We start from the raw sequence: 27,989 nt of genomic DNA, 5'->3' as shown, positions 1-27,989 counted from the left end.
TTCTTCATGTCTTGACTCTAGTTATTAATTTTAGCCAGTGCATATCAGATAGCTGTTGTTATATTCTGTGTTATTTTAATTGTAAATATCCTCTTAAAACTGAGATCTGGGGGAATACATTGTTCACAATTTCGTTTCGCGACATGAGTCAAATGTGTGAAGCTTATTGCTTGTGTCCCCCACCATGATATTGTTGCAATATTGCTAAAAGTGGCAAAACAGCATTCTCACTCAGAAAGAATGGAAAGTCATTGGCTATGTGCTTTGTCATTTGGCCCTGGTGAGATTAAAAGAATAGTTTGGAACGGTAATAGTACTTGTTATATCTGGACAGTGTAGTTTCATGGGAACATGAAACAGAATACAGTTGTCCCAAATTGGCGCATAAGACTAATGACATTCATAGAAAACACCTAAATAAAGTACCAAAAAAAATATCAATGTCATTTGTCTACAAATGTGGACCTACAACTTTTGTTAAGTGAGCTGTATTTATAGTGAAAAACATTCAGGGCATAATATATTTTATATTTGTTCAGCACTTATGTTATGGCTGATCAGTATTATATTTCTTTATGCTAATGAGGCAAAACAAATAATGTTTTTGGAGAAAAGAAATCTTGTTTATTGATTATATGGCATTTCATTGGTAAATATCACAAATTGAAATGTGATCAAGCAAGAAGAGGAACTAGCATAAAGTAACCAGTGGTGTTTGCAAGGCCTTACAGAACAGACGCTTCAATGCCATTTTCTAAATAAACAAATTAGTCAAATCTCAAAGAATTTCATGAAAGAAAAATATCTAAAGTCAATTATGTTGCTGCAGTAAACCACAAAAGTATAGTCAGCGTCGGTGTACACAACCTGGACATAGTCACAGTGCTTAGGCATAAATTCATTCAGACTTGATAAGTGTCATAATTTAACCACCTACAGTCGCACTGATGTGGCATTATTCATTAAGAATCATCACTTTTTGAGGTGAATCTGTTGGTTGATATCGGGAGGATTATTCATCACCCGGCGAGTCCCTTGTCTGAATTGTGTGATCAAGATCTTCTTAAATGTAGCTGGTGTCAGATTGTGAAATCCAGGTACCTGAAACAATTCATAACATCTTAAGAAACTTGCTATTCAAAAATTATGAAACACACATATATTTACAAATGTTGTTTTCTCGAACAGTGAGGTATTGACAATTTATCTTGCAACTGATATTTAACCAATCTTTGAACATGTAAATAAGCCATTGCAAACAGAAAAGTGTTCAGAAAATACAAAAAATGTATCCGGTCTTCTTAAACAATACCTTAAGCACCACAAGGTTCACCTGAATTTTGGGGCGGTCGGGTAGCCTAGTGGTTAAAGCATTCACTTGTCACGCCGAAGAACCGGGTTCGATTCCCGACATGGGTACAATGTGTGAAGCCCATTTCTGGTGTCCCCCGCCATGATATTGCTGGAATATTGCTAAAAGCGGCATAAAACCATACTCACTCACTCACCTGAATTTTGCTTGAATGTTTGCATTACATCAAAATGTAAGGAAGGGTAAACAAGAGAATGAAAAACTAACTTACATAGGTTCTTATACCTAAAAACAGAACTATTCATAATAATCAAAACACAGGTCATGTAAGTGATCTCAAAATACAACATAATGAGCGAGTGAGTTGGTATAGTTTTCATGCAGCTTGTTAGCAATATTCCAGCTATGGGCTTCACACATCGTACCCATGTGGTGAATTGAATCCGGGTTTCAGAGACTGTTTACCCACTAGGCTACCCTAGCACACCAAATACAATAGAAAGCACATTAGGATTTCAGACAATAGATATTCTCTTCAAATTCATAAATTCATTATTGGAAGCTATATTGAAATTCAATTTTTTTACAAATTAGGATGAGACAGTAGAAGTATTTATCTCAGTTATTATGGATATTTAATATCTCCACTTAATTGGTAGTCCAACATAGACAGTGATAAGAAATTCAACTGAAAAGTACAACCTGAACCATCAACTAAAAACTAAGGCCATTACATTAAAGGGGCCGGTCATGTATTACCCGTATGTTCTCATTCATTATTGACACTACCCTCCCTCAAAGAAAATGCATAGCCCTTTATATTTTATTGTCCATTTTGTCATAAGCCTCCCCTAGAGACTCTCACATTTTATCATTGATCCTATCTTTTAAAAACAATTATTTAGAGATTTAATGTACGCTTTCAAACTGTAGCGTATTTCGCACACGGTTTGTGTCCAGCCAAGCTGTCTGATAATCTCAAGGGTTGCCTTGGTAGCATCAAGGGATGTAGCTAATTCTAAATAAACATAAAACAAGTGACGTCATCTCTTCTACAGAACACATGATCAAAGCCTGCCCCACCTTTGATGTTAATTACCTTGCTACTCTAAAAACAGCTAATTAGCTAAATGAACTCAATGTCAACTCATTGTGGACTAGGGATTAACAGGGCAATTAGTGTCGGGTGGGTATTAGCGCATGCAATTGTCTGTTAATTACTTAATTGAGAAGTGACGGCTTAGTCAGTTGTGCATTTACAACCACCCTGACTGCTATTCGACTTACCAAGTCAGTTTACTATGTAACATGCTTCTTGGGACCAATGAAATGTTTCTTGCTGGATGACAGTTTTTTTCTACTTGATCAGTGATCTATCATCAGAAATATTAATAATGACGGTTTTGATGTGCATTTCTTTGTTGTGTTCACTAGGATGATTAGTAGTGATGGAATTTGAATTATTAGACACTATTTATTCCAAAAGAGGAATAGGGTTGGTGAAGAGGCAAAGCTGATTTGAACAACATATACAAATAATAAACAGAAACTGCACAAAAAACAGATGAACTGTACCTACAGTTGAAACTATCATGATGCAAATTTTCACTGAATCAAAGTCATATCTTTTCACGACTCATATCAGGCTGTAAAACTTGCTAATTTCAAATAACCCATCCCGCACTTATGATTTGGTTTGTTTTATGCTGCACTCAGCAATATTCCGTCTATATGTAAATAATCGAGTTTGGACCAGACACTCCAGTGATTGACATCATGAGCACCGACCCACATAATTGGGATCAACGACATGCATCAACCAAGTCACCGAGCCTGACCGCCATCTGACCGCATTAGTCAACTCTTTAGACAAGCATAATCGCCTGTTACAGCAAGTATTGGGTTACTTTATATTTGTGTGTCCAAAATTACGCCATTATTAAAAATAAAATGTATTATACACATGAATATGATATAAAAATGGCAAATATGGTTGACAGTATGAGCATTGATCTACGAAATTGGAGCAGAATTGTGAATATTCATCTAATGAAGGAGTAAGTATATACTCCGAAATGTTGTTAGCCTCATAATAAAGAAGTTGACATCAATAATTTCCTCCTTTAAGTCCTTATGTGTATCACTTGTAAATAACTTTCATAGACTTCAGGAGTTTATCTGTGATATATGTGTGCACTTAAATAAATCACTGCATCCTTACCTGAGGCAAGAATAGATAATAGGCAGGAACAGAACAAAATAGTCAAAGTTATGGCCAAATACAGGTATTTGAAGATTTTCAGTTGTGGCGACACTTTCAGTGAAACCCATACAGTATTTGGTTTGTAATAGTTAACGGTTCTGGTATTTTCTGTCTGTAACTGTAAAGAAGTTCCGAAATTGTAGTGAGCAACTGCCCAGACATACGGAGGAACAAGATGACATAGATATTAACCCAGTGGTAAACTGTACAGCCTGAAGTATGTTTGTTGCCACATATCAATAAAATAGTTCCCTATTGGCTGATATATTTGTTGTAATGTAAGGGCAGAAATAGCATCAGTTATTACTGACAAATATCCCTTGTAAAACCTTTCAACATGTTCAAATGACACATTGAAAGGCCATTGTGAAAATTTGTAATCTGACAGCATACTTACTTACTTAGTTACTTTGGAGATTTAACGTGCGCTTTCCGACTGATGCGTATTTCGCACACGGGCCCGGCCAGGCCATTTAATGTGTTTCCGAAAGGGGCGAAAGTGGTCTGTGCAACCCAAGAGGGGGGGTGGGGGGGTTAGGGGTTGCTGATATAGAATTTGGGAATTTTGAGATTTGGAATAGAAGCAGATGGGATTGGGGAGGAGAACTAAGGGAGCTGGGTATGGTGGATGTTTGTTTGTTTATGTGATTTTGATTTGGTAGGTTATTGTGTTTTTAGATGCGTTTTATTAGTTCCATTTTGATTAAGAATACGCCTAAGGCCTTGAAGTTTTCTAGTTTATTTTGTGGGTTTAGTATTGCTTCTAGAGTGAGAGCCTTGTTTAGATAGAGGGTGGTTTGTAATGCGGTTCGATGTGTTAGGTAGTGTGTGCAGTGGATGAGTGCGTGTTCTGGGGTTTCTGGTTGTTTGCAGTGTGGGCAGTTACCTGTAGTGTGTTTTGTAATTTGTTTTAGATGGTTATTTAGGTTGGTGTGTCCTGTTTGGAGTTTAGTGATTACTCTGTCGATTTTTTTGGATGAATGGAGAATTTTTGGTTTGGTTAGTGGTTTGCTGAGCACTTGTTTGATTTGGCTATTTGAGTTTAGATATAGGTTATGCCATTTTTGTTATTTTTTGCTTGTTTACACTTTTAATTTCTGATTTTGAGATGGGTAGGTTTAAGCTTATTTCTGGGATTTTGAGGGAAAGTTTAGCTGCTTTATCGGCGTTTTCATTACCGTATATTCCTATGTGGGCGGGTATCCACAAGAAGGTTATTTGTTTGCCTGCCTTAGTTAGGTCGTTGGAGCTTTTAAGTATTTGATTTATTAATTTAGGTCGGTTTTTGGTATTTTTGTTTTGGAGGGCTTGCAGTCCACTTAGGGAGTCGGTAAGTATTAGGATTTTGTTGTGTTTTTTGGATTCTTGATTATGGAGGGCTGAGGCCATGCTCATTAGTTCTGCCGTGAATATTGATTGGTTGTTTGGGAGTCGGAAGGATCGTGTGGTTTTAGTTGGTTGTGTGGTATGGACTCCGAAACCTGTGTGTTTGGAGGTCGGATCTGAGGATCCATCCGTGTAAATTGTGACACCACTTGGGCCAATTTTCGTGTAGGTATGCTAGTGTGGTAGTTTTAGCTATGTTTGGGTCGGTTTGTTTATTTATTTGGCTAGCTAGTGTTGTGTCTGTTTTGGGTATTTTAAGTTTAGGGGTGAAGATATTTGATTGTTTGCAGTTTTGTTTAAGATTTTTAATTTGGTGTTCATTTAGGTAGTTTGTTATTCTTTGGGATATTGGGGTAAGTAAGGGGTGTTTACGAGCTAGAGCTTGGTTTTTCGGGCTGATGTTTTGGTTTATTAAGTTTTGGATGAGAGGGTTTGATTGGGACGCGGCCCAGAAATTTAAGCTTAGCTGTTCTCTGCGTAGACTTAGTGGCATTTCTCCTGTTAAGGCCTGAAGTGAGGTGTAGGAGGTGCCATGTTGGGTGCGTGTAATTAGTTTGAGAGCCTGATATTGTATTGAGTCAAGTATTTTAGATAGAGAGTTGTTTAGGGTGTTGTATATTGCGCAGCCGTAGTCTAGTTTTGATCTAATTAGTGATATGTAGAGAGAGAGGAGGGTATCTTTGGATGCACCCCAGTTAGAGCCAGTTAGGCATCTTAGGGTGTTTAGGTCTTTACTGCATTTAGTTGTTAGGTTTTGGATGTGAGCATCCCAGGTGAGATGTTCATCGAAAATAAGTCCTAAGAATTTGGTTTGTTTTTGAAATTTGATTGTTTGATTGTTTAGCTGGAGGATTGGGGAGGCGGGTTTCATGTTTTTATGTTTGAATACTATTCCTGTTGTTTTTTTCTGAGTTAAGGGAGAAGCCTCATTTGTCAGCCCATTGGTGTATTTTATTAAGAGATTTTTGGAGTAAATTTTGGACCATGTTCATGCTTTTAGTGCGGATCCAGAGGGCTCCATCATCCGCGAATTTTGATGTGTTTACCTTAGGGGATAGGCCCTCGAACAGATCGTTTATCATTATATTGAAGAGGGTGGGGCTGAGGATACTGCCCTGTGGAGTACCATTTTCTAGGGGACATTGGTCCGATAGAGTTTGGTCTATACCCACGTTTTTTTTTACAATTGTTTAGGAAGTCCTGGATGTAGTTTTTTATCTGACCTTTTTTTTAAGTTTTTGTATTAGCCCATCGTGCCATACCATGTCGAAAGCTTTAGAGAAGTCTAAGAAGATGCCTGTGGTATATTGTTTATTTAGTTGTCCTGTCTTAATATCTTGTTCTAGTCGGGCGAGGTTGAGCAGCCAGGAGTGAAACCGCTTTGATCTGGGTTTATGATGTTATTTTGAGTTAAGTAATGTTGTAATCTATTTTTAGCCATTGATTCCATTACTTTACATAAGTTTGAAGTTAGGGATATTGGTCTATATGAGTTAGCTTGATTAGCTGGTTTATTAGGTTTAGGGATTGGTATGACTAGGGCCTGTTTCCAGGGAGTAGGACCCTGTCCGTTTAAGTAGATGAGATTGTATAGTTTGAGTAGTGCCTGGAGTAGTTTTAGGGGGAGTTTTTTAATTATTGGGTAAGAAGTTAGGTCTAATCCTGGGGCTGTGCCCTTTTTCCTGTTTTGGATTACGTAGAGGAGTTCCTCCATTGTGTAGGGTTGATTTATTTCTAGATTGTTATTGTTTGGTTCTTTTGTGGGTTTGTTTTCTGTTTTAAGTTTATCTCGGAATTTTTTACTGAAGTTGGTGTTACTGCTAACGGCCGAAAAGTGGTTGGCGAGATTATTTGCTTTTTGGGCGGGGTTGGTTGAGTTGACAATGTTAGGGGTTTTTTTTATGTCGTTTTAAGCCTCTGATGGCGTGGATTTTGCGCCAGACCATTCTGGCATCTGTACGGTTATTTATACCTTCGCAGAATTTTTTCCAGTCTCTACTTTTGGCTATTTGGACTAGTTTTTTAAACTGGTGGTTTAGTTAGTGGGCTATGTTTAAATATTTGTAGTCACGTTTTGCTTTATTGAAGGCTGATTTACGTTTTCGTCTAGTCTGTTCTATTTCCTCATTCCACTATGGTACCGTCGGTTTGCCTGTCTTAGATGTTTTGAAGGGGATGGAGGTTTTGGCTGCGTTTATTATATAGTCTGTTAGGTTTTTACAATAGGTTTCTGGATCATTATTTTCTATTTCGTTTAAGTTAGCTTCGTTGCAGATATCTTGGAACTGGTCCCAGTTAGCTTTATTGTAATGGAATTTTGGTTCTTGGTTTTCTGTTTGGATTGGTACGTTTGTATTTCCTATGGTTATGTTTATGGGGAAGTGGTCACTACCTAGCGGGACGTCGTGCACTTCCCATTGAGTACTTTGGGCTAGATCTGCGGTGCATATGGTTAGGTTGATAGCCGACATTTTTTGATTTATCTTATCGTACCTCGAGGGCTGGTTGCTATTAAGGAGTACTAGGTCGTTTGTTTCTATCCATTCAGAGATTAATTTGCCATGATTATCTATTTTATCATCTATGCTCAATGTAGGATGGTGAACGTTAAAGTCTCCTAGGAATATAGTAGGTTTATCGCTTATTTGGAGTAGTTTGTTTAGATCCTCAGGTTGGACTTTTTGTTCCCACAGTGTTAAATATTTATGATGTTCATGTTTCGATTATTTAATGTGATTTTAATGCTGTTGGCTTCTAGGTTTGGCGTGTCTATTTTTATTTCTTCGTAATTTATATCTTCCCTGATAAATATGATTAGTCCTCCTGCGGCTCTTCTTGTTTTCGGTTTAGCTCTGTCAGTTTTAACTGAGTTGTAGTTAGGTAGTGTGAATTTGGATTTTTTTTGAGAATTTGGTTTCCTGTATACAAGCAATGTGAGGGGCTTTATTTAGTTTAAATTTAGTTTTGAGTTCATGGCCGCGGGAGGTGAGTCCGTTGGCGTTCCACTGAAAAATATTTAGTCCTTCGAATATTGGGTTCGGGTTAATGGTGATTTAGTTATTATTTTTTATTTTATTCGGTGAGTTCTTTTAGATGGAGGTTAAAGAGGAAGAAGGGAAGATCGGTTAATTTTAGATTGAAAGCTACTTTGTAGAATGATTTAATGCTAGCTTTTGGTGAGTTTTGACTATGTATGTATGCTAGGAGTAAGGTGAGGTTATTTAGGTTTTGGGTGTTGGCTGGTTGGGGAGTTTGGTTTGTTTTAGTTTGAGTAGTGTCTATTGTTTCCTCAGTAGTGGAGAAATCTTCGTCATCGGTTATATTAGGTTTCACAGATTGGGTTTCCATGGGGGAGTCATGTGATGTGGAGGATTGTGAAGGTGTTTGTGGGATGGGTGTAGCTGATGATTTCTTAGTGTTTGTGTTTTGTTGTTGTGCTTGCTTGTGGGAGAGTGTTGTTACCATATGGGCTGTAGGGTGCTTGGATGGGGGTCGTGTTGTGGTGGTCATTTTGAGGTTTGTTTTGCATGCGGGGGTTGATGTTTTGGCTTTGTGAGATTTGGGAGGGTTCGTGGTTGGTTTAGTGGCTGCTTGTATGTGTGAGGTGGGTGCGGTTTCTCGGTAGGGGGCCCAGACAGAGCTGTCGGTTATGGGTGTGGTGTTTGTTTGTGGGATGGTGTTTGGGTGTGGTGTAGGGAGGAGTGGTTTAGATGCAGGTGTAGCAAATTTTCGTGTTTGGATTTTAGCCGTGTCTATGTTAATGTGTTTGTTGGCCTGCTGGGTGAGTGTGTCTGTATGGGCATTGGTTTGAAAGTGAAGTGTGTTGGGTGGATTTGCAGTGGATGCACCAGGGTGTGCATGTGCCTGGGCAGTCTGTTTTTGCGCATTTTTTACATTTAGTTTTACGGTATGTGCATTGGGAGGCAGTGTGGTTGTATTTGAGGCACTTTGTACATTGCTTAACCTGCTTTATATAGGGTTTGACTTCTAAGTTGGTGTGGCCTCCGAAGGATATGTGTTTGGGGGCTTCAGGGAATTTAGCGGTCTTTTTGAGGTTGATTATGACAATGGAGGTTGGGACCGTTTTTCCGTTTCTAGTTGAGGTTATTCTACGCGTGCTGGTGATTAGGGGTTGAGGGTTTTGGTCTTGCTTTATGTTACCTTCTAGAGAGTATAATTGTAAGTCCTCAGCTGTTCCCATCTGACAGCACCATGTTAGGATTCTTAAATACAGTTTCAACTTGACATTGAGTACTTTAAACTTTAAAGTGAAAAATACATTCACAACAAGTGAGGTGTGTCTGCCAATCAGAGTCGGTGAGTAAATTGGAGTAGGGGACGAATTTTGAAGGTAAACTTGTTTCAACGTTTAACAACTACATGTATTTGTGTTTGTATGAGACGATGTGTGTTTAATTCCATATATTTTACTTCAAAGCATGTTATCACAATTAATTGAGTCGGGTATAGGGTAAGTTGGAGTAGAGGCTAATTTCTAATGTAAACTTGTTTTAACATTTCACAATTATTGGTCTTTGCAAGTTATCAGTCCAAGTTTAATTTCATTTATTTTACCAAGGTAAAAAAAAAATAAGGTGTCATTTTCGTCAAGTAATAATCGCCGTTTTCGCTTTCGGCGAGTATTTCGCCAGTCAGTGCAGTTTTGCTAAGGTGTCGTTTCAGCTATAACCCACTTATTGCACATTATAAGTTTCAATTGATATTTATAATTATTTTAACCACTGTAATAAGTAAAAAATGAAATAAAAGCATATAGAAAATAAACAAGCACTTGTTATAAAATGTGCATCCGCAGGCAATATTTATAAGATAATCCTGCATGTAGCTGTGGCCATCACACTGAAGATGCACTTCACTTCTTTCTCATATGCCCAAATTACAATGATTTAAGACAGAATATGTACTATTACGTAAGGGATATGATCTAAATTCAATTCTATTAGGTAATCCTGAAAGGACGTCAAAAATAAACTTAGAAATTCTTAAATCAGTACAAGACTACATTCAGCTATCCAATAGGTTTTGTGATTTTACACAGCATCTAAAATTTATAACACTAGTCCTTCCTGTATATTGCAGTACACTATTACTACTAAAAATGCGACCTGACAGCGCCGACAACGTAGTTTCTATAATAAGAACACGTATATAATTGTATTCCTTGACTGTACTTTTGTCATGTCATATTGTATTCTAATTCTTGAGCGGTATTCAAATAAGTTTTTGCTTGTTTACCCATCCAGTTCACAAGTTGTAAAATAAAATATGTTTAAAACAATATTTAGTAAACAAATAATTAACACTTATGCAACAACATAGCGTGTGGAGACGATAGACCACTGAAAAGAGCATATATATGCACATCCAATGACCCCTGACATCACAAGGCATTGTTTTGCCAGTGTGTCAGGCAACAGAATACTACGAATTACATCACAGGGTACTGTGACTGTGTTTGAAAAGTTAGGTACTGTATTCTAAAGGTAGGCCCAAGATTCTAGACAATCCAGTGATTGATATTGTTAACATCAATCCACACTGTTAGATGCCATGAACCAGGTCACCAAGCCTGATCACCTGATCTATTCGGTTATCTCTTATAGGTGAGGCGAAAACGGCACCTCAGCAAAATGTCACGGATTTCTCGGACAAAAACAGCACCTTGTTTTGGCAAAAAGTGCTACTAATTGTTGTCTGTTATCTGGAGAGACATGTTGATTCCTGGCCGAAAGATATATAAATGAAATTTCTATAAAATTACTATTTATTTCCTACTTACTAAAATAAATATGACATATATAGTATACCTGTTGTCCAGTTTCTTGACATTTTCGCCAGACTCAGTTTCAGCTTGACATTGAGCTAATCTGAGTAAAGCTACTTAAAACTTCAAAGCATGTGACCTTTCAATGATAAGTTTAGTTGCACCTCCCAATCAGAATCATGAGTAAATTTGAGCAGAGGCTAATTTCTAATGTAAACTATTTTTAGGTGATTAACATTTAACAATTATTTGTGTTTGCAAGTTTAATTGCATTTATTTTACTTCAAAGAAATCAAAGCATATTATATTTTCACAATAAGTTTAGTTGCAACTCCAAATCAGAGTCGGCGAGAAGATGCTAGTTTTTAATGTAAACCTTTTTGAACATTTCTCAGTTATTTGTGTTTACAAGTGACCATGCAAGTTTAGTTTCATGTATTCGGGCATATTCAGACCCAAGGTAAAAAAAATAACAAGGTGCTGTTTTCACCAGGCAATAGTAGGCGAATACTAGGCGAGGTGCTATTTCCTTTATAGTATAACCCTCTCTTAAAACTAGCATAGGAATCCCCACATGAGTGGGTATGGTTTAACGCTGTTTTTAGCAATACCACAGCAAGGGACACCTGACATGGACTTCACACATTGTACCCATGACAAGAATCGAACCTTGGTCTTCAGCACTTCAACTACTAGGCTACCCCACCGCCAAAATTCCCAACATGATAAAGTTGTCATCACGGTATTCTTCAACAAGTTCAAGTGAAAATATCCATACCTTTCAAATGTCTTATCTTCCACTTCACAATGTTCACTGTTGCAAAACTCCTGTCATTTAATTTGTTCTTGATTCTTCACACCTGCAAAAGTAAGTTTAGTCGGTACGGTATGAACTAAAAAAATGAGTGACTTTAGAGTATCTAGATAAAGGAATATAAGTAAGCAAACATATTTCTACATCATATACATTAGCAAGGATTAACATAAGTTACAAAAAATAAATGACACATTTACTAACATATATAAAACAGAATAAGTGGCTAACAGGATATAAATAACTTTAATACGTGATCAATATTATTAACATATTCCTTACCTGAATCAGAGACCATATAACAGTCTATGTATTATGGTCTCTGTCTGAATATGTCACGTCTTCAGCTCCCTGCAATCGAGGTTGTGAAACATTTCTGCTGTAGGAATATTACATCCGCTGGGATATCCCTTGTCACACTGCCTGGCATGGTAGGCAAACGCATATTCCATACACCACATAGATATACTTCCTGATACACACTGTCGAAATCCCCGCGGCTCCCAATATGGCCTGTATAAACTGTAATCGGCAAACCTCGTCTCTTTCCGTAACTGCTGCAGAAATGACCGCTCGTCATTCCTGACCAACTCGTGTTATTCCGGGACAAGCACGTCTACCCATAATTCCCTGTATGGCCGAGGGCGCCATTTTGTAACACAAATGTAAACAAACACTCAAACCTCGTGTAATCGATGTACACCGTGATGCTTGATTGCGATATGCTTACCTCGTGTATCGATACAGTGTTCTCAATCACCTCTAACACGGAAATCCCGGTCGAAATCCACCTGAGCCATCCATAACGAGGACGTCAAGTATTTCGAAAACTCGATTGACAGCCGAAGGAAGGAAGAGCCGCTTGCGGATGCCAGGGGTACGTAGCAGGGCTTCGAGACATAATGTTCCATGATTTCTATACAGAGATCTTATGGAATGGATTGATTTAGATATTTTCCTGATCTCCATGTCACTACTGTAAACGTCAAGGGCCTTTTAGTTTTGTTGTTTTCGGAAACCCTTTGTTATTATTATGATCAAGTGTTTGTTGTGACATGGTATTTCTATTTGGGCTTGCATAAGAGCTACAGGTGCAGGAATTTTAAGGGTCGTGTCCTTATTCTCAACATAACGCTGGGATTTGATGATTAGGGTTAGTTACCAAGGGTATAAATCTGGCAAAGTGCATGTCAAACAAAACGTGGCATTCAATTCCAATCATGTGTTGCCACCTGAACCACCTGAAAGTGAGATATGGATTACAATGAATAATGACAGCTTATCAATCTTTAACAAATTCACACTGAAACATTGAAAGGATAAAGACAAGTTAGTTGTTTTCTGTTTCAGCATGTTCGGGGTTTGTGGGGAGGTTCACAGACATCCTCAGGGAGGATACCAAGTATTGAGTGAGTATTTTTGTTTGTGATAAATACAAACTACATGTATTCATCATGGTATATGTCAATGCAATGTGAAACATCACACTCACAATAGTCCAGCTCTGTGATGGCAGCCTGTAAATAATTGAACATGGACCAGGCAATCTAGTGATTGTTATTATCAGCAAAGATCCATGCCCTCAGAGTATGATTACAACCTAGTCTGAGCACCCAATTCATTAGTTGATTATTGTTTGCAGCGGTAGAAACTAACACTTTCAGTCCCCTAGTCCTAAAATGATAGCATATAGCAAAACCTTTAAAATGACAAAATGACTAGTGCCAATTTCTAACCCTGGTGTTTGGATGTTGTGTTTGTGTGTGTATGTATGAGTGTATTTAGGTTGGTTTGTTGTTTAACGCCGCACACAGCAATATTCCATCTATATGACGGAGGTCTGTAAATAATCGAGTCTGGACCAGACAACCCAGTGATTGATATCATGAACATCGAGCCTCGGAATTGAGATCAATGACATGCATCAACCAAGTCAGCGAGCCTGACCACCCGATCCCGTTAGTCGCCTTTTACGACAAGCATAATGGCCTTTTACGGCAAACATGGGTTGCTGAAGACCTATTCTACCCCGGAATCTTCACGGGTCGAGTGTATTTAACTTAAATCATGAATTTTATACTTGTTTCTCTGTGCTTTTACAATGTAACCCAAATTTCCTTGGAAATAATAAAGTTCATATCATTTCTGAAGAAAGTGTCATATCAAGGTTAGATCTCTGTCAAAACAGTGCCATGGAAAAGCCAAACAAATAGCCTAGAAATAAAAGTAAATACTGCATTGCATTAATCTGCATTTCAAGAAAATTTGGCAATAATTCATGGAATGATATTCACCTCGGTGAGGATCTCTCTGCATTGTCGAACAAGTTATTTCCTATGTAATGTATGTGTTGAATGACCCTGACTTTGTTGTCAAAATATTGTTTTGACATTTGTTAAATATGGGGATAAATGTCATCTCTGAATGTTTGACATGAATTATTATGATAAGGGTAGTTCTAAGTCGGAATCACAACCGGGGTATTTTCATTTGAATCAAATGTACAACATGTACAGTTTGGTAATTTTTGTGATGTGAATGCTACTAATGTTTGTAGAATGTCCGGATGAATAAAAGAGACAGTCATATGTGCAGCATCAATGCAAAGAAAGACCATAGAAGAGCAACAGTGAGTGGTAAATATTTTGAAATTATTCTGTTTGGTTCATATGGTTATTTTGCAAATATGTCTTCAGTTTGTTCCTTATCGCTGTGGGCACGGATGTCCTATTATCTAAGGCACTACAATTTTCTGTGCAGAGTTGCATCTGTTGGGCTTAGCAGAAACCTATAGTCATGGGTTCAAATCCTGGTTCTCCCCGACTATGTTGCTAGGTTTGTCAGCATTATACACATGCTCGTGGGATTCATCACAAAGATCTGCATCACTTAGGGCTTTCTTCCCACAACAAGCTAACATGCGCTGATATATCTGGAATACTGTTCAAAGCAGCGTTAAAGCCAACTCATTTATTTAACACTGCATCCAGCAATAGTTTGGCTATATGACAAGGATTGTAAATATATATTTTTCCATGTTGATGAGTTGAAACAATCACTAAATGACATCTCTTAAAAAGATTCCCAGCATTCCAAGCCTAATTAATAGATAAGATAGTGATTGAGTAGGCTCATTGATCGCATGTTATCATACCACAGTGATGTGGGATATTGTGATGTGATGTACAGTGATTTGATTTGGGATATTGTCCATAATAGTTATCATCTGGACCGAGCTCATAACATTAGTCACTGGTTTTTCTGGTTGAGATTTGAGATGTGATTATCTTAAATGTTTAGCATATAACAAGACTCACATATGACAACTTACGTGATTTTGCTGCCTTCTATCTGTAAGTACATGTGGCAACAATTCTTTTTGATTGCTTAAATCTTTTTACATAATGCTGCAGAAACTGAAGTCCTGCCTTGAGATCCCTGGATGAGTACTCCAGGTTGACAGTCTGGAAGGACTAGACAAGGAAGTCCTAAACAGAGGCTGCACCCCTTCAGATATCAGAGGTGATTTGCAGACAGCGGTGACGAGGGTCCGGTTATTTCAATGGAGGCCGACCGAGAAGTTGTATGCCAAATAGTACTGGGACACACAAAGGTTGGTCTGGCTAATGTGAGAAGACCAACCAATGCCAAGCTGGAGTGGAATTCTTCCAGGACATTCAGGAAATTCTTGTCTCGAACCATATGGTAAACACTTGAAAGGAATGATAAATTGACTTATTGTCTTTAAATGTGGACCCAAACACCAAATGGAAAGTTCACAATTCTAATAACACTATGCAGCAGAGATAGAGTCCAACTGGTATCCCCTCATCCTGGTTCCTGTTCATCCATGGCAATATAGAAAGAAAAGGAGGATTGAGGGAAAGTAAGTTCTCTGAACTGGTGAACATAATCCGTGGGTACTGTCAAACAAACAGTTATCACACTCTGTTATGAGTATTGAAGAATAAGATGAAATTGCATACTGCATCAGGAACCATCATGTGAACACTGTTCAATGTGTGGTATACTATAGGCATATGAATAAATGAAAAAGATAATTTGATTGTTGCTTATGTTTCATTTGCCAGCTGTGTAAATGGGGATGTTTCATGATTTTGCCTCAGTTTAATAGCCACACTTATCTTATGAAACCATGCATTGCTTGGGCATCTCAAGATAAATAACACGTTTCCTTTGCTCTGAAAACGTCTGATGACACATTGATCTAATATGTCAAAGTCACAACCAGACAAAAAGTTTGTTTGTGGTCTAACTCTTTCTTTGGGCAGGGGTCGAAGTTGGAAAAAGGTCGTGTGTGATCTATATATACTACATTTTCCCCTATATTGCCTTTTCTGCAGAAGTCTTAGCAACTCTTATACATATACTGGTTACATTACTTCCATATTTTGGTCAATGATATGTTGAATTCTACCAAAGGACTGCATATTTGGTTTATGTGCTGGATAGCTCTTTGAAATGTTTTTGAAATATTTATCACTGATGTTGAAGGCCATTGGCATTCAATTGAAAAATGTTTAGGCCTTCCATTGGGAAACTGGGTGGATTTATGTTTGGTTTATGCTTGGTTTATGTATTTACTTTAGTAGGTTATTAAGGTTGCTGCTAAAACGGTCGAAAGAGGTGGTGACGAGTTTTAGTTTATGTGCTACACCAAAGAAGGCTTTGGAGCTGGCTTCTGGATTAGACTGCTTTAACATGTAAGCTAGTAGGAGGACTAAGTTGTTAAGTATTTTGCTTGCTACATTTTGGGTGAGTTTTTTTCTATAGCTTTTGGTTTTGGGGGCCGACAAGGTAAGATCGTTTATTTCCTCTGAGGATGTGTACGCGTCCTCTTCGGTTTAGTTATCTTTAGTTTGGTCACTCTGTTCGGTGGTGGGTTGCATGCTGGGTTTGGGTGCGAGAGTCTGAGTGGTTTCTGTAGTTTCCCTGTTGACTGGGTGTTCGGGGGGTGCCTGTAGGTTTTGGAGTGTTGTTGCCCTTGTTGCTGTGATGGTCGTTGTGCGTTGTGTTTTGCTTGCGGGTGTAGATGTGGTAATTGTAGGGTGAGAGGCGGGGAGGGTGTGAGTTTGTGGGATGTGTTGGGTGTTTGTTTCATTTGCGATGTATGCGTCTCGCTGATTTTGGTCCCATACGGAGACTGGGTATACTGTTTTGCGTGCGTGAGTGTTGTTGTTTGGGGGTGGTGTTGGTAGTAGTTGTTTATATGCTTGCGGTGTGGTTTTTTATTGTTTGGATTTTGGCCGTGTTTATGTCTATATGTCTGTTGGCCTGTTGGGCGAGTGATAGTCTGTGGGGGCATTGGTTCGAGAGTGATGAGTGTTTTATGGATTTGCAGTGGATGCACCAGGGTGTGTATATGCCTGGGCAGTCCGTTTGGGCACAGTTTTTGCATTTAGTTTTTTTGAAAGTACATTGGTTAGCGGTATGATTCTATTGTAGGACATTAGAACATTGCTTTACTTGCTTGATATATGGTTTGACCTCTAAGTTATGGTTAGCGCCGAAAGTGATATGTTTGGGGGCTCCAGGGTGTTCAGCTGGTTTTTTTTAGTTTATTATCACAATAGGTGTGGGGGTGGTTTTCCCGTTTCTGTTTGATTTAATCCCGCGGAGGCTAGTTATTTGTGGTTGGGTTTGGATAGTGTTAGCTTCTTGGGCGTATATGTCGAGGTCCTCGTCGGTTTTCCTTTGGTGCACTCGAATAACTCCCCTAGTTTATATTTGCCAGTTAGGTTTAGAGCTATTTACGGTGAATTGGAATATTTGTTTAATTTTAGTTGCTGCTATGTTGGATTCCTGATTTGTGAAGATTATCTGATATCCTTTGAAGCTACGTTTGATGTTTAGGTTATTGATTTTTTGTTGCCTTAGCCACATGCCTATTTTACTTATGGTTAGTGTTGGAGCTAGTTGTACTGAGGGGGTGGCCGAAAAAAAGTAGAGGGCCCACGTGGCAATGAGGGCTGCGGGTGAGAGGGTGTGTGAGGTAGGTGATGCCGATGCGTCTAGTTTGCGCTTTTTTAGTTGCATGCTTGGGGAGGTGTCGGGTTGAGTTTCCATGTAGGAAGCTTGAGGGTCTTCATCGCCGTAGCCTGTGGGAATGAGTGAGGGTGTTGCCCTGTCGGAGGTGTTGTGAGCACTTACTTACTTACTTACTTTGGAGATTTAACGTGCGCTTTCCGAAAGATGCGTATTTCGCACACGGGCCCGGCCAGGCCATTTAATGTGTTTCCGAAAGGGGCGAAGGTGGTCTGTGCAACCCAAGAGGGGGTTTTAGGGGTTGCTTATATAGAATTTGGGAATTTTGAGATTTTGAATAGATGCCGATGGGATTGGGGAGGAGAACTAAGGGAGCTGGGTATGGTGGATGTTTGTTTGTTTATGTGATTTTGATTTGGTAGGTTATTGTGTTTTTAGATGCGTTTTATTAGTTCCGTTTTTATTAAGAATACGCCTAAGGCCTTGAAGTTTTCTAGTTTATTTTGTGGGTTTAGTATTGCTTCTAGAGTTAGAGCCTTGTTTAGATTGAGGGTGGTTTGTAATACGGCTCGATGTGTTAGGTAGTGTGTGCAGTGGATGAGTGCGTGTTCTGGGGTTTCTGGTTGTTTGCAGTGTGGGCAGTTACCTGTAGTGTGTTTTGTAATTTGTTTTTAGGTGGTTAAATAGGTTGGTGCTTTTTTGGTGATTTTTTGCTTGTTTACACTTTTAATGTCTGATTTTGAGATAGGTAAGTTTAAGCTTATTTCTGGGATTTTGAGGGATAGTTTAGCTGCTTTATCGGCGTTTTCGTTACCGTATATTCCTACGTGGGCGGGTATCCACAAGAAGGTTATTTGTTTGCCTGTCTTAGTTAGGACGTTGGAGCTTTTAAGTATTTGATTTATTAATTTAGGTCGGTTTTTGGTATTTTTGTTTTGGAGGGCTTGCAGTCCACTTAGGGAGTCGGTAAGTATTAGGATATTTTTGTGTTTTTTGGATTCTTGATTATGGAGGGCTGAGGCCATGCCCATTAGTTCTGCCGTGAATATTGATTGGTTGTTTGGGAGTCGGAAGGATCGTGTGGTTTTAGTTGGTTGTGTGGTATGGACTCCGAAACCTGTGTGTTTGGAGGTCGGATCTGAGGATCCGTCCATGTAAATGTGACACCAATTTGGCCAATTTTCGTGTATGTATGCTAGTGTGGTAGTTTTAGCTATGTTTGGGTCGGTTTGTTTATTTATTTGGCTAGCTAGTGTTGTGTCTATTTTGGGTATTTTAAGTTTAGGGGTGAAGATATTTGATTGTTTGCAGTTTTGTTTAAGATTTTTAATTTGGAGTTCATTTAGGTAGTTTGTTATTCTTTGGGATATTGGGGTAAGTAAGTGGTGTTTGCGAGCTAGAGTTTGGTTTGTGGGGCTGATGTTTTGGTTTATTAAGTTTTGGATGAGAGGGTTTGATTGGGACGCGGCCCAGAAATTTAAGCTTAGCTGTTCCCTGTGTAGACTTAGTGGCATTTCTCCTGTTAAGGCCTGAAGTGAGGTATAGGAGGTGCCATGTTGGGTGCGTGTAATTAGTTTGAGAGCCTGATATTGTATTGAGTCAAGTTTTTTAGATAGAGAGTTGTTTAGGGTGTTGTATATTGCGCAGCCGTAGTCTAGTTATGATCTAATTAGTGATATGTAGAGAGAGAGGAGGGTATCTTTGGATGCTCCCCAGTTAGAGCCAGTTAGGCATCTTAGGGTGTTTAGGTCTTTACTGCATTTAGTTGTTAGGTTTTGGATGTGAGCATCCCAGGTGAGATGTTCATCGAAAATAAGTCCTAAGAATTTGGTTTGTTTTTGAAATTTGATCGTTTGATTGTTTAGCTGGAGGATTGGGGAGGCGGGTTTCATGTTTTTATGTTTGAATACTATTCCTGTTGTTTTTTCTGAGTTAAGGGAGAAGCCCCATTTGTCAGCCCATTGTTGTATTTTATTAAGAGATTTTTGGAGTAGATTTTGGACCATGTTCATGCTTTTAGTGCGGATCAACATGGCTCCATCATCCGCGAATTTTGATGTGTTTACTTTGGGGGATAGGCCCTCGAATAGATCGTTTATCATTATATTGAAGAGAGTGGGGCTGAGGATACTGCCCTGTGGAGTACCATTTTCTAGGGGACATTGGTCCGATAGAGTTTGGTCTATACCCACGGTTATTTTACGATTGTTTAGGAAGTCCTCGATGTAGTTTATTATCTGACCTTTGAGTCCTATTTTTTTAAGTTTTTGTATTAGCCCATCGTGCCATACCATGTCGAAAGCTTTAGAGAAGTCTAAGAAGATGCCTGTGGTATATTATTTATTTAGTTGCCCTGTCTTAATATCTTGTTCTAGTCGGGCGAGGTTATCTAGGGTTGAGCGGCCAGGAGTGAAACCGCTTTGATCTGGGTTTATGATGTTATTTTGGGTTAAGTAATGTTGTAATCTATTTTTAGCCATTGATTCCATTACTTTACATAAGTTTGAAGTTAGGGATATTGGCCTATATGAGTTAGCTTGATTAGCTGGTTTATTAGGTTTAGGGATTGGTATGACTAGGGCCTGTTTCCAGGGAGTAGGAACCTGTCCGTTTAGGTAGATGAGATTGTTTAGTTTGAGTAGTGCCTGGGGTAGTTTTAGGGGGAGTTTTTTTAATTAATTGGTAAGAAGTCTAATCCTGGGGCTGTGCCCTTTTTCCTGTTTTGGATTACGTAGAGGAGCTCCTCCATTGTGTAAGGTTGATTTATTTCTAGATTGTTATTGTTTGGTTCTTTTGTGGGTTTGTTTTCTGTTTTAAGTTTATCTTGGAATTTTTTACTGAAGTTGGTGTTAGTGCTAACGGCCGAAAAGTGGTTGGCGAGATTATTTGCTTTTTGGGCGGGGTTGGTTGAGTTGTCAATGTTAGGTTTTTTTTATGTCGTTTTAAGCCTCTGATGGCGTGGACTTTGCGCCAGACCATTCTGGCATCTGTACGGTTATTTATACCTTCGCAGAATTTTTTCCAGTCTTTACCTTTGGTTGTTTGGACTAGTTTTTGAACCTGGTGGTTTAGTTAGTGGGCTATGTTTAAATATTTGTAGTCACGTTTTGCTTTATTGAAGGCTGATTTACGTTTTCGTCTAGTCTGTTCTATTTCCTCATTCCACCATGGTACCGTCGGTTTGCCTGTCTTAGATGTTTTGAAGGGGATGGAGGTTTTGGCTGCGTTTATTATATAGTCTGTTAGGTTTTTACAATAGGTTTCTGGATCATTATTTTCTATTTCGTTTAAGTTAGCTTCGTTGCAGATATCTTGGAATTGGTCCCAGTTAGCTTTATTGTAATGGAATTTTGGTTCTTGGTTTTCTGTTTGGATTGGTACGTTTGTATTTCCTATGGTTATGTTTATGGGGAAGTGGTCACTACCTAGCGGGACGTCGTGCACTTCCCATTGAGTACTTTGGGCCAGATCTGCGGTGCATATGGTAAGGTCGATAGCCGATTTTTTTTGGTTTATCTTATTGTACCTCGTGGGTTGGTTGCTATTAAGGAGTACTAGGTCGTTTGTTTCTATCCATTCGGAGATTAATTTGCCATGATTATCTATTTTATCATCTATGCTCCATGTAGGATGGTGAGCGTTAAAGTCTCCTAGGAATATAGTAGATTTATCGCTTATATGGAGTAGTTTGTTTAGATCCACACGTTGGACTTTTTGACCCGCCCAGTGGTAAATATTTATGATGTTTATGTTTCGGTTATTTAGTGTGATTTTAATGACGTTGGCTTCTAGGTTTGGCGTGTCTTTTTTTATTTCTTCATAATTTATATCTTCCCTGATAAATATGATTAGTCCTCCTGCGGCTCTTCTTGTTTTCGGTTTAGATCTGTCAGTTCTAACTGAGTTGTAGTTAGGTAGTGTGAATTTGGAATTTTTTGAGAATTTGGTTTCCTGTATACAAGCAATGTGAGGGCCTTTATTTCGTTTAAATTTAGTTTTTAGTTCATGGCCGTGGGAGGTGAGTCCGTTGGCGTTCCACTGAAAAATATTTAGTCCTTCGAATATTGGGTTCGGGTGATTGGTGATTTAGTTTTTATTTTATATTTTATTCGGTGAGTTCTTTTAGATGGAGGTTAAAGAGGAAGAAGGGAAGATTGGTTTATTTTAGATTGAAGGCTACTTTGTGGAAGGATTTCATGCTAGCTTTTGGTGAGTTTTGACTATGCATGTATGCTAGGAGTAAGGTGAGGTTATTAAGGTTTTGGATGTTGGTTGGTTGGGGAGTTTGGTTTGTTTTAGTTGGAGTTGTGTCTATTGTTTCCTCAGTAATGGAGAAATCTTCGTCATCGGTTAGATTAGGTTTAGCTGATTGAGTTTCCATGGGGGAGTCATGTGATGTGGAGGATTGTGAAGGTGTTTGTGGGATAGGTGTAGCTGATGATTTCTTAGTGTTTGTGTTTTGTTGTTGTGCTTGCTTGTGGGAGAGTGTTGTTACCATATGGGCTGTAGGGTGCTTGGATGAGGGTCGTGTTGTGGTGGTCATTTTGAGGTTTGTTTTGCATGCGGGGGTTGATGTTTTGGCTATGTGTGCCCATGTGACGTTAAATAATAACTCACTCACTCACTCACTCACTCACTCACTCACTCATTTGGCTATGTGAGATGTGGGAGGGTTCGTGGTTGGTTGAGTGGCTGCTTGTGTGTGTGAGGTGGGTGCAGTTTCTCGGTAGGGGGCCCAGACAGAGCTGTCGGTTATGAGTGTGGTGTTTGTTTGTGGGATGGTGTTTGGGTGTGGTGTAGGGAGGAGTGGTTTAGATGCAGGTGTAGCAAATTTTCGTGTTTGGATTTTAGCCGTGTCTATGTTTATGTGTTTGTTGGCCTGCTGGGTGAGTGTGTGTCTGTATGGGCATTGGTTTGAAAGTGAAGTGTGTTGGGTGGATTTGCAGTGGATGCACCAGGGTGTGCATGTGCCTGGGCAGTCTGTTTGTGCGCATGCTGACAGCACCATGTTAGGATTCTTAAATACAGTTTCAGCTTGACATTGAGTACTTTAAACTTTAAAGCGTATAATCTATTCACATTAAGTTAGCTGCGTCTGCCAACCAGAGTCGGCAAGTAAATTGGAGTAGGGGGCTAATTTCTAAGGTAAACTTGTTACAATGTTTAACAACTATTTGTGTGAGACGATGTGTGTTTAATTTCATATAGTTTACTTCAAAGCAGGTTATCACAATAAATTGAGTCGTGTATAGGATAAGTTGGAGTAGAGGCTAATTTCTAATGCAAACTTGTTTTAACATTTCAAAATTATTGATCTTTGCAAGTCATGAATCCAATTAAAATTTCATTTATTTTACCAAGGTAAAACAAAAATAAGATGTCATTTTCGTCAAGTAATAATTGCCGTTTTCGCTTTCGGCGAGTATTTCGCCAATCAGTGCCGTTTTGCTAAGGTGTCATTTTAGCTATTACTATACCCGCTTATTGCACATTATAAGTTTCAATTTATAATCATTTTAACCAGTGGAATAAGTAAAACATGAAATAAAAAACATATAGAAAATAAAGGTGCTTTCATAAACAAGCACTTGTTATAAAATGTGCAGCCGCAGGCAATATTTAGAAAAAAAATAATTAAAACTGATGCAACAACATAGCGCGTGGAGACGATAGACAACTGAAAACAGCATATATATATGCACACCCAATGACCCCTGACATCACAGGGCATTGTTTTGCCAGTGTGTCAGGCAAGAAAACACTACGAATTCCAACACAGGGTATTGTGAACTGTTTGAAAAGTTTGTGGTACTGTATTCTAAAGGTAGGCCCAAGATTCTAGACAATCCAGTGATTGATATTGTGAACAACAAACTACACTGTCAGATGCCACGAACCAGGTCACCGAGCATGATGACCGGATCTATTAAGTTATCTCTTATGGGTGAGGCTAAAACGGCACTTCAGCAAAATGTCACTGATTTATCTGGCAAAAAGTGCTACTAATTGTTGTCTGTTATCTGGAGAGACATTCTTGTCATGTTGGTTCCTGGCAGAAAGGGGAGATATATATATGAAATTTCTATAAAATTACTATTTATTTCCTACTTACTAAAATAAATATGAAATATAAAATATACCTATAGTTCAGTTCCTTGACATTTTCACTAGACTCAGTTTCAGCTTGACATTGAGTTAATCTGAGTGAAGCTACACAAAACCTCAAAGCATGTGATCTTTCAATGATACCTTATATTTGAGTAGAAACTAATTTCTAATGTAAACTGTTTTTAGGTTATTAATATTTCTCAGTTATTTGTGTTTACAAGTGACCATGCAAGTTTAATTTCATGTATTCGGGCATGTTCAGTACCAAGGTAAAATAAATAACAAGGTGCTGTTTTCACCGGGCAATAGCAGGCGAGTTGCCGTTTTCGCTATATAGTATAACCCTCTCTTAAAACTAGCATAGGTTGATGGGGACCAATTCCAACCCTGAATCCCCACATGTGTGGGTATGGTTTTACGCTGTTTTTAGCAATATTCCAGCAATACCACAGCAAGGGACACCTGACATGGACTTCACACATTGTACCCATGACAAGAATCGAATCATGGTATTCTTCAACAGGTTCAAGTGAAAATATCCATACCTTTCAAATGTCTTATCTTCCACTTCACAATGTTCACTGTTGCAAAACTTCTGTCATTTAATATGTTCTTGATTCTTGAAACCTGCAAAAGTAAGTTTAGTCTATTAACCATTCTCACAGATTGATGAGTACCACAGATTGCTTTGACGGTACGATATGAACTAAGAAAATGAGTCACATTAGAGTATCTAGTTAAAGGAATATAAGTAGGCAAACACATTTCTACATCATATACATTAGCAAGGATTAACATAAGTTAGGTAGATTGCTTATCCTACAAAAATAAAATCACACATTTACTAACATATATAAATATATATAAGTGGCTTACAGATGATAAATAACTTTAATACGTGATCAATATTATTCACATATTCCTTAGCTGAATCAGAGAACATGTAACAGTCTATATGTAATGTGGTCTCTGTCTGAATATGTCACGTCTTCACCTCCCTGCATGACATCAGCTGCAATCGCCAATTTTGACGAGGTTGTGAAATATTTCTGCTGTAGGAATATTACGTCCACTGGGATATCCATTGTCACACTGCCTTATCTAGGCATGGTAGGCAAACACATATTCCATACACGACGTAGGTATACTTCCTAATACACACTGTCGAAATCCCCGCGGCTCCCAATATGGCCTGTATGAATTGTAATCGGCAAAACTCGTCTCTTTCCGTAACTGCTTCAGAAATGACCGTTCGTGATTCGTGACCAACTCGTGTTAATCCGGGACGAGCAAGTCTACCCATAATTTCCTGTATGGCCAAGGGCGCCATTTTGGAACACAAATGTAAACAAACACTCAAACCTTGTGTAATCGATGTACACCGTGATGCTTGATTGCGATATGCTTACCTCGTGTATCGATACATTGTTCTCAATCACTTCTAACACGGAAATCCCGGTCTAAATCCATCTGAGCCATTCACAACGAGGACGTCAAGTATTTCAAAAACTCGATTGACAGCCGAAGGAAGAGCAGCTTGCGGATGCCACAGGTACGTAGCAGGGCTTCGGGACATAATGTTCCTTAATTTCTATACAGAGATCTTATGGAATGGATTGATTTAGATATTTTCCTGATCTCCATGTTACTACTGTAAACGTCAAGGGCCTTTTAGTTTTGTTGTTTTCGGAAACCTTTTTTTTATTATTATGATCAAGTGTTTGTTGTGACATGGGATTTGGGCTTGCATACGAGTTGCAGGTGTAGGACTTTTAAGGGTTGTGTCCTTATTCTCAACATAACGCTGGGATTTGATGATAAGGGTTAGTTACCAAGGGTATAAATCTGGCAAAGTGCATGTCAAACAAAACGTGGCATTCAATTCCAATCATGTGTTGCCACCTGAACCAACTGAAAGTGAGATATGGATTACAATGAATAATGGCAGCTTATCAATCTTTAACAAATTCACACTGAAACTTTGAAAGGATTAAGACAAGTTAGTTATTTTCTGTTTCAGTATGTTCAGGGTTTGTGGGGAGGTTCAAAGACATCCTCAGGGAGGATACGAAGTAATGAGTGAGTATTTTTGTGTGTGATAATTACAAATTACATGTATTCATCATGGTATATTTTAATGCAATGTGAAACATCACAATCACAATATTGGAGCTCTGTGATGGCGGCCTGTAAATAATTAAACATGGACCAGGCAATCTAGTAATGACAGCCTAGTCTGACCACCCAATTCATTAGTTGATTACTGTTTGGATGTTGTTTTGTCGTTGTGTTTGTGTGTATGTATGAGTGTATTTAACTTAAATCATGAATCTTATACTTGTTTCTCTGTGCTTTTACAATGTAACCCAAATTTCCTTGGAAATAATAAAGTTCATATCATTTCTGAAGAAAGTGTCATATCAAGGTTAGATCTCTGTCAAAACAGTGCCATGGAAAAGCCAAACAAATAGCCTAGAAATAAAAGTAAATACTGCATTGCATTAATCTGCATTTCAAGAAAATTTGGCAATAATTCATGGAATGATATTCACCTCGGTGAGGATCTCTCTGCATTGTCGAACAAGTTATTCCCTATGTAGTGTATGTGTTGAATGACCCTGAATTTGTTGTCAAAATATTGTTTTGACATTTGTTAAATGTGGGGATAAATGTAATCGCTGAATGTTTGACATGAATTATTATAATTAGGGCTATTCTAAGTCACACCTGGGGTCTTTTCATTTGAATCAAATGTACAACATGTACAGTTTGGACATTTCTGTGATGTGAATGCAACTTATGTTTGTAGAATATCCGGATGAATAAAAGAGACAGTCATATGTGCAGCATCAATGCAAAGAAAGACCATAGAAGAGAAGCAATGAGGAAGAAGAGAAGAGCAACAGTGAGTGATAAATATTTTGAAATTATTTTGGTTCATATGGTTATTTTGCAAATATTTCTTCAGTTTGTTCCTTATCGCTGTGGGCACAGATGTCCTATTATCTAAGGCACTATAAATTTGTTGTGCAGAGTTGATCTGTTGGGCTTAGCAGAAACCTATAGTCATGGGTTCAAATCCTGGATCTTCCCGATTATGTTGCTAGCTTTGTCAGCGTTATACACATGCTCGTGGGATTCATCTAAGACCTGCGTCACTTAGGGCTTTCTTCCCACATCAAGCTAACAAGTGGTGATATATCTGGAATACCGTTAAAGGCAGTGTTAAACCCAACTCACTTATTTAACACTGCATCCAGCAATAGATTGGCTATATGACAAGGATTGTAAATATATATTTTCCCATGTTGATGAGTTGAAACAATCACTAAATGACATCTCTTAAAAAGATTCCCAGCAGTCTATGCTTGCCATACAAGCCTAATTAATAGATCAGGTAGTGATCGAGTAGGCTCATTGATCGCATGTAATCACATCACAATGATGTGGGATATTGTCCATAATAGTTATCATCGGTTTGTCTGGACCGAGTTCATAACATTAATCACTGGTTTGTCTGGTTGAGATTTGAGATGTGATTATCTTAAATGTTTGGCATATAACAAGACTCACATATGAGAACTTAAGTGATTTTGCTGCCTTCTATCTGTAACTACATGTGGCAACAATTCTTTTTGATTGCTAAAATCTTTGTACATAATACTGCAGAAACTGAAGTCCTGCTTGAGATCCCTGGATGAGTACTCCAGGTGGACAATCTGGAAGGACCAGACAAGGGAGTACTTAACAGAGATTGCACCCCTTCAGATATCAGAGGTGATTTGCAGACAGCAGGCTTGTCTGGCTAATGTGAGAAGACCAACCAATGCCAAGCTTGAGTGGGATCGTTCCAGGACATTCAAGAAATTCTTGTCTTGAGCCATGTGGTAAACACCTGAAAGGAATGATAAATGGGACTTATTGTCTTTAAATGTGGACCCAAAAACCAAATGGAAAGTTCACAATTCTTCTAACACTATGCAGCAGAGATAGAGTCCAACTGGTATCCCCTCATCCTGGTTCCTGTTCATCCATGGCAATATAGAAAGAAAAGGAGGATTGATGGAGAGTAAGTTCTCTGAACTGGTGAACATTATCCTTAGGTGCTGTCAAGCGAACAGTTATCACACTCAGTTATGAGTATTGAAGAATAGGATGAATTTGCTTACTGCATCAGGAACTATCATGTGAACACTGTTCAGTGTGCGATATACTATAGGCATATGAATAAAAGAAATTGATAATTTGATTGTTGCTTATGTTTCATTTGTCAGCTGTGTAAATGGGGATGTTTCATGATTTTGCCTCCGTTTAA

At 38.5% G+C, this 27,989-nt stretch overlaps 1 protein-coding gene and 3 long non-coding RNA genes across 4 annotated transcripts in view; 3 read left to right on the top strand and 1 right to left on the bottom strand.

Moving 5' to 3' along the window:
- Positions 1–27,989, top strand: part of LOC124119557 — a 128,338-nt gene that overhangs the window by 48,367 nt on the left and 51,982 nt on the right. The window lies entirely within an intron of this gene.
- Positions 24–12,300, bottom strand: LOC125381033. The gene is made up of 3 exons (XR_007221651.1): positions 11,843–12,300; positions 11,525–11,606; positions 24–1,101 (listed from the first exon to the last, which is right to left on the bottom strand). It is a non-coding gene; the product is annotated as an uncharacterized LOC125381033 (long non-coding RNA).
- On the top strand, positions 11,445–27,923 carry LOC125381036. Its single transcript, XR_007221654.1, has 4 exons — positions 11,445–11,502; positions 24,198–25,753; positions 26,484–26,579; positions 27,344–27,923. It is a non-coding gene; the product is annotated as an uncharacterized LOC125381036 (long non-coding RNA).
- Positions 12,511–17,809, top strand: LOC125381034. Its single transcript, XR_007221652.1, has 3 exons — positions 12,511–12,969; positions 14,118–14,196; positions 14,974–17,809. It is a non-coding gene; the product is annotated as an uncharacterized LOC125381034 (long non-coding RNA).

The sequence above is a fragment of the Haliotis rufescens genome, unplaced genomic scaffold (assembly GCF_023055435.1).
Source record: "Haliotis rufescens isolate VD_foot unplaced genomic scaffold, xgHalRufe1.0.p SCAF_16, whole genome shotgun sequence".
Classification (NCBI taxonomy): domain Eukaryota; kingdom Metazoa; phylum Mollusca; class Gastropoda; order Lepetellida; family Haliotidae; genus Haliotis; species Haliotis rufescens.
Note: the sequence above shows the minus strand (reverse complement) of the source record. Positions and strands in the feature narration are given on the sequence as shown.